The sequence below is a fragment of the Thermobia domestica genome, chromosome 11 (genome assembly GCF_964235325.1).
Source record: "Thermobia domestica chromosome 11, izTheDome1.hap1.1, whole genome shotgun sequence".
Classification (NCBI taxonomy): Eukaryota; Metazoa; Arthropoda; class Insecta; order Zygentoma; family Lepismatidae; genus Thermobia; species Thermobia domestica.
The window spans coordinates 158,517,645-158,538,467 of record NC_137464.1 but is presented as its reverse complement, the minus strand read 5'-3'; positions in this window follow the sequence as shown (position 1 = coordinate 158,538,467).

The following is a 20,823-nucleotide window of genomic DNA, read 5'->3' as shown; positions in this document are numbered from 1 at the left end:
AATTACTTGTGTTACTAGCATATTATTGAAAATCATTAGAGTATTGTTCATGTAATACTCGTGCAGCGAAAATTTTAAAGAAAGGGGAACGGTGTCTCAGTAGTAAGGTGTTTACCTCTGAAGCATCTAGTCCCTGACTCGATCCCCGGCCACGTAAGTTTGTAGTGGACAATATTTTCGTGGATTTTCTCGGAGTACTCTCGTTTCATCTAACATTCTCATTCAATTAATTCCTCCATTATCATTAACTTGTCTAAATCATCGACTGCCTTATTCTACGATCATAAACGTGGGACGTTAAACTGAAAGATTTTATTTTTTAAATTTTTACTTTAAAGATAGAATTAGTTTAAATAACTGCCTTAATAGTGCGAGATCATTGCACATGTTTCAAATTTGAAATATTAACAGTTGAAATGAATATTCTCATATATTTTCTTTTCTTTTTCTCCTTTCTTTGTTATTGATATACCCAAAATAAAATCCTGATCTCGAAAATAGGATATAATTTGAAAATATTAATCAATATGTTACTGCTGATGTGTAGAACAGTATATACATCTATAAAGTATTGAACAGTGAATTCTGTGGTTAAAAATCTTAAGTCAACAATTTCCATACAAAAGTTAGTTGGTAAGCCTGATTGGGATGAAGAGACCTCGAAGCTTCAAAACGACCTGTTTGGATATTCATTTGGGGAGGAAGAGACCTTTTTTTGGGGACGAAGAGACCTTACGGGGACAAAGTGACCGCTTGTGCTTTCTGGAGAAAATTGCAAGAGGTCGATACGTCCCAAAATGGGGACCAAGAAACCTGTTCGAGATATCTATCTATCTATCTATCTATCTATCTATCTATCTATCTATCTATCTATCTATCTATCTATTTATATACTATGTGATCAAAAGTATCCGGACACCTGGCTGAAAATGACTTACAAGTTCGTGGCGCCCTCCATCGGTACTGCTGGGTTTCAATTTGGTGTTGGCCCACCCTTAGCCTTGATGACAGCTTCCACTCTCGCAGGCATACTTTCAATCAGGTGCTGAAAGGTTTCTTGGGGAATGGCAGCCCATTCTTCACGGAGTGCTGAACTGAGGGGAGATATCGATGTAGGTCAGTGAAGCCTGGCACGAAGTCGGCGTTCCAAAACATCCCAAGGGTGTTCTATAGGATTCAAGTCAGGATTCTGTGCAGGCCACTCCATTACAGGGATGTTATGGTCGTGTAACCACTCCGCCACAGGCCGTGCAGTATGAACAGGTGCTCGATTGCGTTGAAAGATGCAATCGCCATCTCCGAATTACTCTTCAACAGTGGGAAGCAAGAAGGTGCTTAAAACATCAATGTAGACCTGCGCCGTGACAGTGCCACGCAAAATAACAAGGGTGCAAGTCCCTCCAAGAAAAACACGACCACACCATAACACTACCACCTCCGAATTTTACTGTTGGCACTACACACGCTGACAGATGACGTTCACCGGGCATTCGCGATACTCACACCCTGTCATCGGATCGCCACATTGTGCACTGTGATTTGTCACTGTACACAACGCTTTCCCACTGTTCAATCGTTCACTGTTTACGCTCCTTACACCAAGCGAGGCATCATTTGCCATTTACCTGCGTGATGTGTGGCTTATGGGCAGCCTCTCGACCATGAAATCCAAGTTTTCTTACCTCACGCCTAACTGTCATCTGTCATAGTACTTGGAGTGGATCCTGATGCAGTTTGGAATTTCTGTGAGATGGTCTGGATAGATGTCTGCCTAATTACACTTTACGACCCTCTTCAACTGTCGGCGGTCTCTGTCAGTTAACAGACGAGGTCGGCCTTTACGCTTTTGTGCTGCACGTGTCCCTTCACGTTTCCACTTCACTATCACATCAGACACAGTGGACCTAGGGATGTTTAGGAGCGTGGAAATCTCGCGTACAGACTTCTGAGGTTCAGATCTAGGATCGTTTTTATGATTTAAATTTGACGGAGCAACGTAGGGAGGAGAAGGAGGGAGAGAGATATAAAAATCAATTTATATAAGACTGAAAGTGACGACTATTTTTGTAACTTAACAACTCTTGAACTATTCGACCGACCTCAAATTTTCAAGATACATGAGGTTTGGATTTGAAAACATTTTTGTAATTTCACTTTAATGGTAGATCCTAGGGGGGAGGGGAGGTGGACATCTAAATTAAAACTAAAAAACCTAATAACTTTTGAACCACTCAACCAATCTCGATCAAATTTTTAACATATATGAGGGTAGAACCTTGGGCGTGTTTTTATCGTTTCACTTTGACGCGCCAACATAGGGGAGGGGGAGGGGAAATATATATGTAAAAAAAAATAATAATGGCTGCCTTTGTGACTTCATCACTCTTGAACCGACCGACCTCAATCAAATTTTCAACATATATGAGTTTAGAGGCAGGGATTACTTTAGGCTATTCACTTTGACGATACAACGTAGGGGAGGGGGAGCGGGAGAGAAATTTAAAAATGATCAAAAATGACCGATATTAGTGTTGAATCCATAGTTTTCGGGGTAGATGAGAGAAACAGTGACATTTCTGTTGTTTCAATCAAAGTTCAACCTTGACAGTTGGAGAGATTGAGGATACAACGTAGGGGAGGGGGATAAACATTTTAAAATGATCGAAAATCACTAATATTAGTGTCGAATCCGTAGTTTTAGGAGTAGCTGAGATTAACAGTGAAAATTCGGATGCCGTGTGCCGCAGCACGGAGAAGGGAGAGGGGGAGCTATATATATTAATGATCGAAAATGACCAATATTAGTGTCTAATCCATAGTTTTCGGGATCATTCAGATGAACAGTGACATTTCCGATCCGGTTTAAATCCAAAATCAGCCCCGCCACTTGGGGGAGTGGGAGAAAGAGATATATAAAAATGATCTAAAATGCCTATCAGTGTCGAATTTATGGTTTTCTGTTTTGCTTAGATGAACAGTGGTACTTTTGATCCCGTTTAAATTCAAATTCAACCCCTCAACTTGGGAAGGGGAAGGAAGGGATATTTAGAAATGATCGAAAATGTCCGATGTTAGTGCTGAATCCACATTTTTGGGGTCACTAAGATGAACGGTGACACTTCTGATGCCATGGCCCACAACATGGGAAGGGTATATATTTATGTGTGTGTGTGAGTGTGTGTATGCATGTATATACATGGTCGAAAATGACTGATATTGGTGTTGAATCTATAGTTCTCGCCGAGATGAACAGTGACACTTCTGATGCTGTTTAAGTCCAAATTTAGGCCCGCATCTTAGGGGAGGGGGAAAGAGAAATACATAAAACTGATTAAAAATAACCTATATTAGTATCGAATCCATAGTTACCAGGGTCGCTGAGATGACCGGTGAAACTTCCGATCCCGTTTAATAACAAATTTAGCTCCGCAACTTGGGAGAGGGGGAGATAATAAAATGATCGAAAATGACCAATATTAGTGTCGAATCCATGGTTTTTGGGGTCGGCGAGATGATCAATGAGCTTTCCGATGCCGTTTAAATCGATGCCATTAAAAATTAAAACAATATATTTCACAGGTAGTAAAGACATGAGATACGGAGTTGTGCATTTAAGTTTTCATTTCAACCCAGCGAAGCGTGTATTTGTGTATATATATGTGTGTATATGTATATAAGTTTCTTTTCATAATTGAAGGCTATCAAGACCATTTTATAAAATAGATTGAGTAATTTCCTAGAATGTCAGTACTGGGAGAGAAGTAAAGCCATTTGCTTATGTGAGTTCCGAACTCTGAGATTCTCAACTATACAGGGTGCCCGAGAAGTTCTTGTATTCTTAGGTTTGTGTATTACAGAGAGCACGTAGTTATGCATTGTTGGACATGGTATATTTAGTTCAGTAGTAGCTCTTTTGTGAAGCAATTTAGTTGTAAACATCTGAATTAACCGAGCGACGACACCAGATAGTTGCTAACGCGTCTTCTTACGTTCAGTACGCGACCTGTCTTTGACACAGCCTAAAACAAATGCATGTTTTTTTTTTTTAAATCACAGCAGTCATAACCTGTATCATTGTTTATCCTGTTTGATCGTTCACGCATTGGTATACACATACCACTAACCGTTCTTCATCTGTATAACTGCAACCGATTTACATTAGCAATGGCTTCACAATTTAAACGCCTCATGAGACCTTTAACACAAGAATAACAGACAGTGCTGTCTGTGATAATGAAAGCAGTGTAACCAATAACACAACTAAAGTTGCACTAATATTGTTCTCTGTTATACCCAAAGCTAGGGGTATGGGGACTTCTCAGAAACATGTAGTGTATAACATGAAATTCATTTGAATTTTAATTTTCTGTCTTTTCTAGACAGATACTCAACTATACACGCAACTATGTATATTATGCAATCTGTTTTTCTGGACTGATGTTAAATCTAAGAGGACCACAACGGCAATTCTCGAGGACTACAGTTTGGGAAACTATTTTAAAGCATTCTAGCTAGTTCACGTTTCATTTAACACGTTCGCTGCGTTACGAGTTACCGGTGGCTCGTGCGATATTGCAGAGGTTGATCATTCTTTTCCTACTAGCTATGATTACATAAGTCCATAATAATGAAACTTTTCACTTTTTAAAAATGAAGAAACCAAAGGCTAAGTTTCACTTCCGTGTAACGATGAAGTCCATTGAACTTGCTTCTTTCAATGACTGCCAACACCATTGTTGGCCAGATAAAAATAACAAAATCCGAGATTGTGTGTAATAGATAACGGAAATATAATTATCAAAAAAAAAAATCTTTTCCAGAGAACTCCACGGGGAGAAACGACGCCTGAAAAAATGCAACAATTTATGCATGTACCAAATTTCACAAAATTAAATCCCCACGTTAAGCGGGTTTGCATATCCAGGCTCCTAACTATGAAAACATTTACGCTCAGTCCAACCTCAATCATTTCACGAATTCAACCTGTTTTACGTATGTTATTAGGACATAATATCGATTGTGATTTATTCTAAAAACACTTTTATACATTGCAAGAGCTGTAACGTCCAAATATTTATTGAGAACTCATAGTCGTATCGGAATAAATAAAAGCGAGTATGGAACAGTAAACTGCTTTCACAAAAGGAAAAAGAATATGTGCAAAAGGCCTGCAAAACGGTCGAGTGGTTTGGGTCGATACACTATCAATCACATGTTTGTGAGTTCAAACCCTGTAGCAAGTTGTTTCTTTTTTAAGTGTCTTCCTATTTTCATCCGGAGGCTGAAAACATTTCTTTGAGTAACTAATTGAAAACTTCTTTTGTTTCAAATTCGATTAGAACGGAACATTGTATGAATTGCGAATCTTAAATCCATAGCTAAAAAAAAATGAAGTATACTCACTACTCCATTATCCTCTGATTTGTAACGAAAAACTATTTATAAACAGTAGTGACTTCAGAAAATTATCCTCGGGGGGAATTTCAATATGCGGGTGGAGTGCAAACATTGGTAGTCCACATTGAGCATGATCGAATATATGGTCCTGAAGGTCCTGGTCCTTCTTAGCTCGAGAGGGGTCTCAAATTCTCCCTCAGATTACGTCCTGAAAGCATCATTGCTTAAAAGCTTTTCGTAACAAATATAATATTACACTTGTTTCTCGTTCTACATTTAGAATTGGTAAAATCATAACTTATAGAGGATTATAATAAAAGCATAAAAATTACAATACCGATCATATATAAATTATCCTGTAAGTTACCAACTTTGGGTCAGATTAAAACTCAAATATTTGTTTTCGGATTGCACTTAGAAGTAAGTCCTCTCTATATAATCCTGATTGGAAAGCCATGTTTAACACTAATTAATTAATCAATATTTATACGAATATTTTTTTTATTTTACTATTTTTACTATTCAATATTATATACACTTCATTTCCAAAATCAAAATCTCGAAAATGTATATTGTAGGAGTGCAGACTCGCAAATAAATGATTATTTATCATATATATAATATTGGTCTCTATTGGAAATTCTATTTAATCGAATCCGACAAGAACACAGACAGAAATATCGAAAACAGGTGACAAAAAAGAGAGAGAAAAACGTTGTACCCGGCGGGGACTCGAAGTAAGTTCGTATGGTTCTTTATAAGCCGAACGCCTTAGACCACTTTTTTTTTTTTTTTTTTTTTTTATTGCAACTTAATGTCAGTACAAGTCAATAAACAAACTAAGGAAGGTGATACAAATGGGCAGATACAAGAAAAGGTACATTATGCAGATAGAACACTAAAAAAATTTGCAAACAACCTATTGCGCATAGCAAAAGGAATTTGGTGTAGCTGAGCATATAAAAACATAATATAGGTAGTATGAACAAGTTTCTGAGATTCTACGAACAAGTATAAAACAGTGTTGCCAATCAACCAATTAACAGCTTGATATTTTGTTCTCGGAAAAAAAAGTAAAGTCGGGAAAAAGTATAAAGTCTATTGAAATAGCCGTGGGAGTAGTGCGGCACATGTGGGCCATATAGCGACAGAACTGAGGCCACACCACTGTTGCTTCACCACATTCAGTAAGACGATGTGCAATAGTGTCCTTTACATTGCAAGAAGCACAAAGGTCAGAGTCACTAAATCCAAGTGAATGTCGTCGGGATACAGTATCAACAATTTGATGCACCACAATAAACCAGACGGATCTTGCACGATAAGTTAAATAAGGAGCATGTAGAACACGCCAGATACGTTGCCAATTATGATGGGGATGCTTAGTAACAATGGTAGGAACAAGAGTACAAGGTTGTCGAAGTACCGAATACAGTCTTTTAACAGTGGGCACTTCGTCTAAATCATGATTTAACAATCGATAACAAATCTCATACAAAACCGGTTTCAGATATGTATATTGAGGCGGGAGGTGTCCAAGATAGAAAGGTGCTTCTAATGGAACACGGTGTAATAAGTACATGAGAAGCTGAGTGGTAGGATGATCAGGATGCTCGTGGAGTAAACGTAAACATCGTTGGAGAAATAGGGCTTGGGTCTGCAATTCGACATCTTTCAAATTTAATCCACCTTGTTGGAAATCGTTGCACAAGATTTGGTAGGAAACACGAAAAATCATAGGTTTCCACAAAAAATTACCCACAATTTTCTTAATTTTTGCAAGATGACAGTTAGAAAAAGGCAGGACTTGGGCAATGTAATATAATTGAGATAATCCATACAAACGCACAAATTCTAAGCGAGATAAAAGGCTAAGGTTCCGAAATCGATGTTGGTCAAGGACATAAGTTAGCCGATTCACTGCAAGGCCAACATTATTAGCAATAATGTCCACCACACTGGAACTGAAAGTCACTCCCAAGATTTTAACTGACTGTTGTAACTGACCAATGGAAGTAGTAGTAATAGTGGTTGACTTACCCAGAGGCATAACGTACGTTTTATTAGGGTTAAGCGTGGCTCCGGATACTGATTCGTAGAGCCGTATGTGCTGTAGTAAAACGGCGAAGTCAGAGTGACCAGTCGTGAAACATGTTACATCGTCCATAAATGAGTAAACTCGCACAGAAGTATTACATATAGTGACACCATGAAGGGCATGTTGGACATTATATAGAAATGGCCCTAAACTAAGAATAAAAAGTTGACTGCTCAAGGGACCGCCTTGTTGGATACCATTACTAATGCGGAAGGCAGAACTGAGATATCCATTAATTTTGAGTTTGATTGTCCAATTACAATATAACAGCTTAATCCAATTACAGAAATCATCGCCAAATCCATAGGCTTGAAGACAAGAAAATAAGTATGTATGGTTCACTCGATCAAAAGCATTGGAATAGTCCAAGGCAACTAAGGCCGCAGCACATTGGTCAATATCTTGATGGTAGGTGATGACGTCACGTATAGCAGCAAGAATATCTTGAGCACGTTTATGTGGTAGACCACCATGTTGAAGAGGCCCAACAAGTTGGGCAAGAACAGTTTGTAATCGGGCACTAATACATCGACTAATTATTTTATAATCGCAGGTGAGTAAAGATATAGGTCTATAGTCCGCCACTGTACGAGGATGAGTCTTCTTCGGAATTAACACAATGACAGCAGTCCGAGAGGATTCTCCCAAAATGCCTACTTGCAGTACATAATTCACCCATTCAGTAAGCATGGGTCCCATTAAATGAAAAAATGTCTTGTATAACTCTATACCTAGTCCATCTACGCCAGGCGTTTTAGAATTCTGGGCTGTGAGGACGGCTTGCTTCACTTCCTCCTGAGAAAATGGTTGAGTGAGCGCTTGTCGTTGTTCCACTGTTAATCTATGCGGCAGATGGGCAAAGTAGTCAATGGGAGGTGCTGTGACGACATCCTGCATATTGAATAATTGTTGGTAGTGTCGAAGGATGATAGCTTGTATATCAGAAAACTTAGTGACGGATTCTCCATGTACATCAGTGATATTTTCAATAAGTTGAGACCTAGAGCGCTGACGCTCGCGCAATACTTGATATACAGACACACACTCATCGGAATCCATGGATAGAGTTTTACTCCGAATAATAATTCCCGCTCGTTGACGACGATGGATTTGTAATAGTTTTGCCTTCACCTCTTTAATGGATGCTATTCGTTTGTCCCCTTGAAGAGCCAGAGTATATAAATTGTGGAGGACACCATAATAAAAATATTACATTTGATTAAAACCCTGCACCTTGTCTTTGCAATAGGAAATAGACATATAACGAATCGTGCGTTTAACATTGTATTCCCAATAGTCAACAATAGTTTTACGAGGAGAACGCCGCTGAACGAGGCGATGCCAGGTATCGGTAAACTCTTGCACATATAGTTGATCCACTAGGATAGATGTATTGAGATACCAGAGACCTCTGCCTCTCGGTATTTTATTAACATTTAACATAATACTTAAATGTGGGACAAAATGATCAGAAGCACATGTGGGCGAAATTTGCATATCAAGTAGCCCGCGAAGCAAAGGTTGAGAAACAAAAAAACAATCTATTCTGGACGAGCTTGTGTGCGTAAAAAAAGTAAAACCTGGAGAATCCGGATGTAACGTAAGCCAACAGTCTTTTAACCCAAGGCCTGTTACCAACCTATGTAGAGTAGCACAATAATTGTAGCCCGGAAGTTGCTGTGATTGATGTATGACACAGTTAAAATCACCCCCAATGATAAGACCAGCATAATTTCCGGCACATTCCGGAGCAACCACTGTGTCGAAAAATTCGTTGCGGGCAGCCCTTTGATTATTCCCCGAAGGTGAATACAAGTTCAAAATTTTGACATCTCCTATCATACCACTAATTAAGCGACCAGATGGATGATAAAAAATATTGTCAAACTTTATACCCTGACGAACAAGAATAGCTGTACCGGTAGCGTTGTAAGTGAAATTATTATAAACATTGTAACCTTGAATATTCACAAAGGATGCAGTACCAACTTCCTGTAAGAAGCAAACATCAATGGAATGACAACAAAAAAAGTCCTGTAAAGCAGTAAATTTAAGAACGCTGGTAAATTTGTTAAAATTAAGTGTTGCAAAATGGAAGGGAAACATAAGATACTGAGTAAAAAAAAACTATAAGAATGCACAAACTCCAATATGTAAACAACATCTTGGGGAACGAGAGACAGGTAAGTCGCTCGTATCAATACGAAAACAAAGCACCAAAAACGTAAACACTATGGTTGAGTGGGAACTGCAGAAGTAACCTTGGGAGGTAACTGACCTTCACTTGGTGCTTCTGAAGTATGCTTAACACTGTCTGAAGTAAGTACACGTGGATCACGTGACGGTTGTTTGGGTGTTGACACTTTGCGTTTTTTGTTCCGACCACCTGTGTCTTCAACGTTAGGCAACAATAGCTTATCAGCACACTTTTCACTTGTAGAGTTTTCGGGTTGTAAAGCGCTTGAGTTAGCAGACACATCACCACTATTGAGGGGTAGACTTGATGAAGTAACAGAGAGGGGAGGCACAGAATTATGCTGGGAACTCTCCGGAACTTCTGGAGGAGAGGCACTTGTATGAATATCGGAACATGAGGTTATACCACTAGTAATAACTGGGGATAATGCTTGTGAATCCGATGTTCGTAAAGAGGGGAAAAGTTGCACATCTTGTATGTTAGGAACACCTGGTTCAAGATCGGTCATCTCCACAGCTTCTGATGCGCCAGGGGAGGGACGGGACGCAGTAGAGCTTGAATACTGAGGAGTTTGGGGTAGAGGTCCTACGAACAACTCAGTCATCTGTAAAGTACCAGACGAATGTCGGGCAGGTAAATTACGAGGTTGGCGTTTATTACAATTACTATATACGTGGGAACTGTTGCCACAGTAGAAGCCAGTAGGGGGCTGACCAGGATACATGACTGTAGCACGATGACCTTGAAATGTCACTTTAGACGGAATATGCTTTTTTAGAGTCATATACACAACACGCACTCCATTAGACACTGGAAATTGTAATTTATCAGACCATTGTTCATTTATTACTTTAGAAATAGTTCCATAAGGACTTAATGTTGCTTGAATCACTTCGAGACTAAGTTCAATGGGCAACTCTAAAACCCGCACTCGTGTGACATCTTCACTTGCACTGGAAATATGGACGAAACTTTCTGCTCCAGTGGAGTGAGTAAAAATCAACTTCTCAGGTGTTGTACGCAAAAAATTATCATAAGTACAAGGGGCTCTGAACTTAACATATAGACAATAATGTTCGTTGTGCAATTGAATGGCTTCAACTTGGTCCAAGGTGAGCTTTACTTTCTCGGCAAGCCAAGTATGAACCTCAAGTGGCGTCGGTCGTAAATGGCGTAAACTCTTATCAAACTCAAATTTGACGGTATTTTTACGTATTGTATTCATGTTGCACTAATAAACCAAAACACCAACAGAAACTAACCGTTTAGCAAATAGCTAGCTAAACAAACAAAACACTATAGTAATATACTCGCAGAGCACTTTCCACACGTCCGCGCAGTAAGACGGCTAGCACTCGAATCCAGACCACTCGGCTATGGTAACAACTAGTGATTGTAGCAAAGGCTTCGAGTCGTAGTTCTTATTACAGAATAACATTTTCTATTGCCTAAAATTTAAACCTAATTTACTTTGATATAATATCTATTAATTTGTTACATGAACACGTTTTCGTTACTTTGATGAATGATGTCTGTTGTTGATATAGATTCTATTACATATTCTTTCGTAAATATTATAGAAAGTATCAGGGTTATTTATGATCTTTTATGGAAATTGACTGGCGCATGCGCAGTACACAGACAGTTCAATTGGAAGACGAGGAATTAAACGCTTACACACTGTTACAATGTTTCCCTCGTAAGCAGTAGTTCCCAACCGAGGGAAGGCGGGACGCACTTCCTCCTCCTGGGGTGGCGTGAAGGATTTACGAAGTCACTTCGTTGTCTTATATTTCTTGAATGATTATACACAATATCTAGTCACATCTTCTACACATTTGGAAGTGATAAATCGTAGTATAAATAAACCGTCCTCCACATACAGTGATTGTTGGTTTTCCAAGATTATAAACTGAAACATTTTTTATTTCAATAGAATATAAAAGTTTCAATGGGAGGGGTTACAACCCCCTCAACCCCCTCAACCCTGGGTCTTCGATATGTCACCGCCTAAACTGTAACTTTTAAGTTAGAATCGAAAAATGGAGACATGTGACCTACTAAATATATTTTTAGTTAATTATACATTTTCATAAATGAAATATCCACAATTACAATGACAATAAATGCTAAGTAATTATTGTAAATCTTTGTACTTTCATTTTCCCTCTTTCTTCCCAACTGAGCTTGAAACATGTAAAAATAGGGGGTTAAGAACTTCAAATATTACGTATATTTTAGCGTATTACGAAATTATATTTAATAGAATCCGGTAGGATCACAAACAGAAACGTCAAGAAGAGGTAAAATCAAATTGTGCTGTGGTGGGATTCGAACTACTCTTGAATGATGCTTCAGAATCTCTAACCGAATGCCTTAGTCCACTCGACTAATGTGACAAGTACAAAATATAGTAAGCGTGTTTCATGTTCAATCGTTTGTTACAGTATGAAATTTATTTTGTATTCTCTGAAGTTTAAGCCTATTTTGGCCTGATTAATAGTCTGTTGAAATTGTTTTATGTTTACGATATTCTTTACTTTGACGAATGATGTTAATATAGGTTCTATTACGTATTCGTTCATAAATATTACAGCAATTGTCAGGATTATTTATGATCTTTCATGAAAATTGACTGGTGCATGCGCAGTAGAAACAGAAAGATGCACTTTACCGACATTTGCCATACACGCCAGAACGCAAATTTCCAGCAGGTTCTCAAAATGCCTCGCTCTAAAGGCTGTGGAGAACTGTCTGTTGCTCTGAGAGGAGAAATCATAGGCCGAGCAAAAATGGGACAAACTGTGCCTCAGATTGCTAGAGATCTGGGATGTGATAAGAAAATGGTCAAGAAATGGGTTCAGCGACATGAAGAAGGTGGTGAATGGTTCAGGTCTCGGTCAAGAAGTGGAAGGCCAAAAGTGACAACTTCAGCTCAAGATCAAGCTTTAGTTACAGAAGTAATCAACAGACCTCTATGCCACACGTCAATCCTCTTGGACAAAGCCAGAGAATATAATTGTTCTCACGAAACAATAATAAGATGATTATTGGGGCTGGTCTACACTGTTCAAGACCCGCTAGGAAGACTCTCCTGACTGAAACTCACAAGGCCAGACGAATGGAATGGGCACAGAATAACATAACCCAATCTCATTCATATTGGGACTTAGTCATCTGGACCGACGAGAAGGTTTTCAAGTCTAACCAACAAGGCAGAGTTATATTGTATAGACCGCGCGGAACCAGGTATGCTGAACAAAATATTATCAGAACTTCTTGTTCAGGACGAATATCAGCACACTTTTGGGGATACATGACGGCTGCTGGTCCTGGAGATTACTTGCGGTGCCTGAGAGAATGAACAGCAGTGTTTACATTAATATCCTCGAAAATACGTTGTTACCGTCCTTAGAAAGAATCCTCCCCGAACAGGAAGAATATATATTTATGCATGACAACAGTGCTGTTCACACTTCCCGGCAAGCACGAGAGTGGCTAAATGAACACCCAGAGTTAATTTGTATTGAGTGGCCCCCTCTATCCCCAGATTTGAACCCAATTGAACATCTGTGGACCTACATGGTGCAAGAATGGGAAGAGAGACGTGAAGACAGAGACCAAACGTTTCTTCAAAATCATGTTATGGAACTGTGGCAACATTTTCGTGACACACCGTCGTATTGCTCGACACTTGTATCTAGTAACCCCTCCAGACTTCAAGAAGTTACTGACTCTGGAGGTGACTACACGAAGTACTAGTGTGTTATTTTTTGTGTAAACATTTATTTAAGTTTCATTTATTTATTATATTTTTTTCAAGAGCAATACTTTCGTTCTTCATTCTTTTCCTTTGCTTGTTTACTTATTAGTTCGTTAAAACATAAAGGAAGAGTAGTATGTCTTCAAAAAGTATTTGTGAATTTATTTTGAACGTTTCTAAGAATAAATTTACTTTTTTTTTCTTACTCTATATCATGCCCAATATTACTTTAATAACTTTATTTCACATCTCGGATAAAAGTATTATTGTCTTTTTAACGATATTTTTCCTTTTGATTGTGTAATTTCGAGTTTCATTGAATTATCTCAATTCTAATGAATAAATCACATTTTGTTTATTGTCCCTTCCTTAGCTAAGTTCGAATTCGAGAACAATTTGGTGTAATATACGTTCTTTATTCTTCATATTGTGCAGTAATGACAATATTAATTATTTTTCATGAGTCCAGTTGATTAGTGAGAACTTGGACAAACATTAACCTGGTGATTCTTTACGCAATGACAAGCGTAAAATACATTTTAGCTATTCTTTATACTTCATAGCAATGAAACATTCTAACAGTGTGTTAGCGTTTCCTTCCTCGCCTTCCAATTGAACTGTCTGTGTACTGCGCATGCGCCAGTCAATTTCCATGAAACATCATAAATAACCCTGATACTTTCTATAATATTTACGAAAGAATGTGTAATAGAATCTATATCAACAACATACATCATTCATCAAAGTAACGAAAACGTGTTCCTGTAACAAATTAATAGATATATTATATCAAAGTAAATTAGGTTTAAATTTTAGGCAATAGAAAATGTTATTCTGTAATAAGAACTACTACTCGAAGCCTTTGCTACAATCACTAGTTGTTACCATAGCCGAGTGGTCTAAGGCGTTCGGCTTGTAAAACACCATTCGAACTTACTTCGAGTCCCCGCTGGGTACAACGTGTTTTTCTCTCTCTTTTTTTCACCTGTTCTCGATGTTTCTGTCTGTGTTCTTGTCGGATTCGATTAAATAGAATTTCGAATAGAGACCAATATATATATGATAAATAATCATTTATTTGCGAGTCTGCACTCCTACAATATACATTTTCGAGATTTTGATTTTGGAAATGAAGTGTATATAATACTGAATAGTAAAAATAGTAAAATAAAAAAAAATATTCGTATAAATATTGATTAATTAATTAGTGTTAAACATGGCTTTTGCAATCAGGATTATATAGAGAGGACTTACTTCTAAGTGCAATCCGAAAACAAATATTTGAGTTTTAATCTGACCCAAAGTTGGTAACTTACAGGATAATTTATACATGATTGGTATTGTAATTTTTATGCTTTTATTATAATCCTCTATAAGTTATGATTTTACCAATTCTAAATGTAGAACGAGAAACAAGTATAATATTATATTTGTTACGAAAAGCTTTTAAGCAATGATGCTTTCAGGACGTGATCTGAGGGAGAATTTGAGACCCCTCTCGAGCTAAGAAGGACCAGGACCTTCAGGACCATATATTCGATCATGCTCAATGTGGACTACCAATGTTTGCACTCCACCCGCATATTGAAATTCCCCCCGAGGATAATTTTCTGAAGTCACCACTGTTTATAAATAGTTTTTCGTTACAAATCAGAGGATAATGGAGTAGTGAGTATACTTCATTTTTTTTAAGCTATGGATTTAAGATTCGCAATTCATACAATGTTCCGTTCTAATCGAATTTGAAACAAAAGAAGTTTTCAATTAGTTACTCAAAGAAATGTTTTCAGCCTCCGGATGAAAATAGGAAGACACTTAAAAAAGAAACAACTTGCTACAGGGTTTGAACTCACAAACATGTGATTGATAGTGTATCTACCCAAAACCACTCGACCGTTTTGCAGGTCTTTTGCACATATTCTTTTTCCTTTTGTGAAAGCAGTTTACTGTTCCATACTCACTTTTATTTATTCCGATACGACTATGAGTTCTCAATAAATATTTGGACGTTACAGCTCTTGCAATGTATAAAAGTGTTTTTAGAATAAATCACAATCGATATTATGTCCTAATAACATACGTAAAACAGGTTGAATTCGTGAAATGATTGAGGTTGGACTGAGCGTAAATGTTTTCATAGTTAGGAGCCTGGATATGCAAACCCGCTTAACGTGGGGATTTAATTTTGTGAAATTTGGTACGTACATGTACGTTTGTCAGTATTCTAAAACTTACAGGAACAAGATGTTTAACAGTTGTTTTACTCATGATCCACCGGAAAACACAGGGGACGAAGAAAACAACAGCGAGTATAATCCAATAACACAGATGGTTAGGACGCCCAAGGCAGGGGTAGACTGTGTAATCATTGTCAATTAAAATACAGTTGAGAAACGCATCGCTACTTGCTGCCATTGTCACTTAAAAATTTTGAAGAAATACATATAAGGTATTAGAGCGTGCAAAATGGACGACACCACAGGGGCGGGCGCCCTACGACACATTCTACTGTAATATAGGAAGCGAAATATAAAACTACCTTCCCAACAAAATTATTTGCCCCGCCGGTTTGCCCTGCCCAGGAAATTAAAGCTAGCGTCATTACTAGTGCACATGCATTGTACAGTACTTCTATTATGAATGATTACGTGGTAATAAAGCTTATTTTTATATTATTGCAACAAAGCGAGTATTTAGAGCTCCATTCTAATCCGGGAACTGCGTTTCTGATTTTCATCATTTTCTTCTTCTAAATGGTTCGATTGACTTGCATAAGATTTTGAATCGACTTTAATTTTGAAAACGTTTAGCCGCTTTGCTCAATATTTTTGCTTATGAAAACCTAACAGTCCAGGTGATGCTTACACAGTTAGAATAAAGTAGTCTGTATGCGTGTCATAACCAGGGGTGTAGCCAAGGGGGGGCCCATCGGGGCCAGGACCCCCAAATGGTTTCCTGGCCCCCCCAAATGACCAGCTTTTAAAACATCATAGTAAAATTATCTCGCTTTATTCATTTAAAAGTAACAAAGTTTATTGACAATTAATAATTTACGGTGAAATAGTATGGAGAAATATTTTTTTTCCATACCGATCGAAAAATAGGATACTTTTTTGTGACAGATTACACAATTTATTGCGATTTATATTTGGCAGTTTGAAGATAAACGTTTTAACAAGGTACTACAAATACAGCCATAAAACAAAGGTACTAAACTGATTTGTAAGTACAGTATATTTTTATATGCTTTAACAAGTGTTTTAAAAGACATAGAGGATGGAAAAATTGGTGAAAAACATTGTTTTTATTCAATTTGGATTTCATTCGCTCTCTCTTGTATTTCTACTCAGTGTAATAAAATAATTATTTTTTTAGCCACGAATAATAAGTAAATATTTTTGTCAAGAAACCGTAAACAAATTAAGTGAAACTTCAAAGAAAATCAATGTTGGGTAGATAGGTTCTGTATACAAGGTCTAAAATTTAAATATAAAGGTAACCAAGAAAAGTTTTGTTGCTTTTTCACCCACGACCTTCGAACATCGATATGTCACCTAACCTGGTAAATCAAAAATAGTCCCCATCAGCATCGATGACCTTCTGAAAACGATCTGGAAGGCCATGGAATCCATCGCGGTAGAACTTGGTGGTCCGTGAAACGAAGAAGGTATCAGGTGCATTTTGGACTTTTACTAGGGATTTGAACTGGCGTCCTCTAAGGTGATTGTCCAAAGAATGGAACAGGTGATAATCGGAGAGTGCAATACCCGGGGAATATAGTGGTTGCAATATTGTTTCCCATCCAAGGCGGAGAATGGTGTCCTGAGTCATCCTAGCCACGTGGGACTTTGCGTTGTCCCGTAAACGAGGACTCATTTGCAATTCAGAAGTGATGGCTCCAGAGTTTTGAGTTTTCTCTTGAGCACAGCTCAACTGCTGACACTACACAGTTGCATTGATACTCTGACCAGCTGGTAGCAGTTCCCGATGCACGATGCACCAAACACACAGAAGGATCTTCTTCTGGAACAGTGCTGGTTTCGGCTGTTTTGAAATCGGTTCATGGGATGCTAACCAATGATGACGGCGCCGTGGAGCTTCGTATATGACTCACTTTTAATCACATGTAAACGCCCTGTCCAGAAATGGATCGCTGCACTGTCCGCGTCACGACCCCCTCACCAAAGGCCTGGCATATCTTCTGTCCCGCTACAGCGGCGTTTGACCTCCATTTGAACTCGTTCAGCATACATGCTCTTATGACGTTCTGTGGATGCCCCATGTTCCCTCTGTCTTTACTCAAGTTCACGGTGTATCTGAATTGCCACAACCAGGTAGTATGTTGGATATACGCACACCAACAACTGACATTCGCCTTATCTCCACTCGTATTCAACTCACAGTGTGAGATCCAATTGAACACAGATCTCCACGAAAAGGGACAGAACTTTCTTGGTTAGCTTTATAGTTATGAACAAAAGTATTGCGTTTGGTCCTGGGCAGTAGTTCTTGATTAAGCATAATAAAAGCTATCTTGAATATAATTTATGGATAATAATAATAATAATAATAATAATAATAATAATAATAATAATAATAATAATAAGCTAAAATAGTGTTTTTAATTTTCCAGAAGGAAACCAAAATTTTCCTTTCCTTCAGGCCTCAAAAACACTAGTAACAACACATTTTTTGGCTTTGTACATTGTAGTTGGCCCCCCTAAAAAACGACGGGCCCCTCCTACACAAACCTGCTGGCTACACCCCTGGTCATAACAATGTAGTACAATCAGTTGTAGTTATCGGCTGCAGGAAAATATACGAGGAGCATTGAAGTAACACCTGGAAAGTTTATTTCTAGGTTTAAAATCGAATCCCAACGTGCAGCAGGAAGTGGCGACTGTGTCCTATTAGGTAGGCCGCATACTGAGGGATCAAACAGGTAGAAGGAGTGTAGCAAATCAGTTCTGTCCAGAGCAATGTAGCTCTTTTCTCTCTTAGTATGTGCGGTAGTTTCACATTCACGGTGCATTTTGACCCAAATGAAATAGAATGTTATTCATAGCTTTGAATCTGTTCGTAATGGGTACATGTTTCAAACATGAGGTCTTGGTCTTCGCATACATGATCGAAATGTTCCCGCAATATTGCCACTCAACAAACAAATGAGAGTAAGCGAGAGGCACGCATCACATGCTTCCACCCCACCTGTTTGGTCCCTCAGTGTGAAGCCAGCACGGTACTCATTTCAGACGACGGTCTGGAGAGCGATATTCAAGATGGCGGACAACGTGTGATGAAAAGCCTGTATCAATTATTCTCCTCCCATGCTAAATTTAAAACTATTTTTGTGTTTCATTTGATTATCATTTGATCGATGAAATTCTTGTGTATAGTATTGCCAGAGCTTTTTATTTAAACCTATCCCGATTCTTTGCAAATGATTCTTTTCTTCGGCTTGTAAATTTCTTTCAGTGAGCTATAGTGAAAATCTTACCTAAATTTTGAAACTAAAAGTTCTAAACAAAAAATTAAAAACAAATACCAAGAATTTTCAAACTAAAAATTTATAGAGTTGAAAAATTTTAACAAAAATGTTGAAACAAAAATAGTAAATATTGACCAGAAGATGTAAACAAAAGTTTTCAAAAACTTTTGAAAAATTTGAAACTAAATTTGAAAGTGATAATCAGTATTTCTCAAATGTTTTGTATTAGTGCAAAATTTTTAAAACTACAAACCTTAATCAAACATTTTCAAAAACTTTTAGAGACTAAAAATCTTCAAACTCTAAGAATTTTAAACGAAAACATTTAAGTAATTAATTTTAAAACAATGATAATCTTTTTTTTAAAAAAAAAAATGAAAATGACCACCCAATCAAATTGCATCAAGGATAGCATTCCACTAGTAACCTTAGACTATAAGTTGTGACTCAAGTTCAATTTGTCAAATTGTTGTTATAGAATATCAATCGGATTTAATAATTACACATCAGGTTTTAATTTCTATGAGTCTTAACTACAACCCCAAGATTCAGCGCATTTTCAGACTAGGAAATTTTTAAACAACGATTGAAAAATTTTTTAACAAAAGGTTTCAAAAACTTTAAAAAATTAAACTAAAATATTAAAGTGGTCAACCAATCAATTTGCACCAAGAATAGCTTTTCACTAATGAACTTAGATTATGAATTGTAACTAAAGTTCAAAATGTCAAATTGTTGTTATTGCATTACAGTCGGTTTTAATAATTAACTATCAGATTTCAAGTCCAAAAATTTTCCATCAATAATCTTAGACTGTGAATCCTAACTATAACTCCAAGGTTCAAAAATTTTTCAAACTAAGAAATTCTAAGTGATGGAACAAATTTTAAACAAAAGTTTCCAATTTTTTTTAAATAATTAAAATTTAAAAGTGATCAGCCACCGAAGATGAATTTCCACCAATGACTTTACACTACAATACTTAAGGTTCAGAATGTGATATTGTAAATCAGAGGCATGGATACACCAATCAGATTGCGCCAATGACTTTAGACTGTAAGTTATTCTAAGTTTCAAGGTGTTAAGATTATAAATTAGATCAAGATTCCCAAATTTAAATGTTGACTTTCTCTTCCCCAGGTTAAATCATCCAAATTTACAAAGGTATATATTCGAGTCTTAGTGAACAATTACCAATTCTTATTTTTTGATTACAATCCTAAGTTCAAAGTATGAAGTTGCTAAGATGTATTAACAGGTTTCAATAATCGTTTGTAGGTTTCAAGTCCAAGGTTCGGAGTTAATTAGTTACAGGGATCAACCAATCAGAATTCTTCAAATATAATTTTTACCAATAACTTTAGACTATCATGGGTCATGATTAAAAAATCCTTAAGGTTCAAAGTCTGATATTGTTAATCAAAGGTAGGAGGCAATCAATCAGACTGCACCAATGACATTAGACTATAAGTTGTTCCTAAGTCTCAAATTTGAATTCTGGCTATTTGTTACCCATGAAAGAAATCCAAATTTACAAAAGGTATATACCCGAATGCTAAAGAACAATTATCAACTTCTATTTTTTAATAATTTCCAAATTCAGGGATGAGCCAAATATAACACATCCCTAACTGAACATAAGTAGACCAAGGAGCCACTATCTTACTAATGAAAATGAGCCCTGTGTTTATCGATATAATCATATTACTATAAAATCTTACCTTGAATGTTATATTAGATCACAAACCTCCCAAATTTGAATTTTGGCAGTCTTTTACGCATGAAAGAGAACAACATGAATACCAAAATTTACAGAACTGTATACTAGTCCTAGAGAACATTTAGGGGTCTACGGTTTTTTTTTTTTTTGTTTTGGCAGT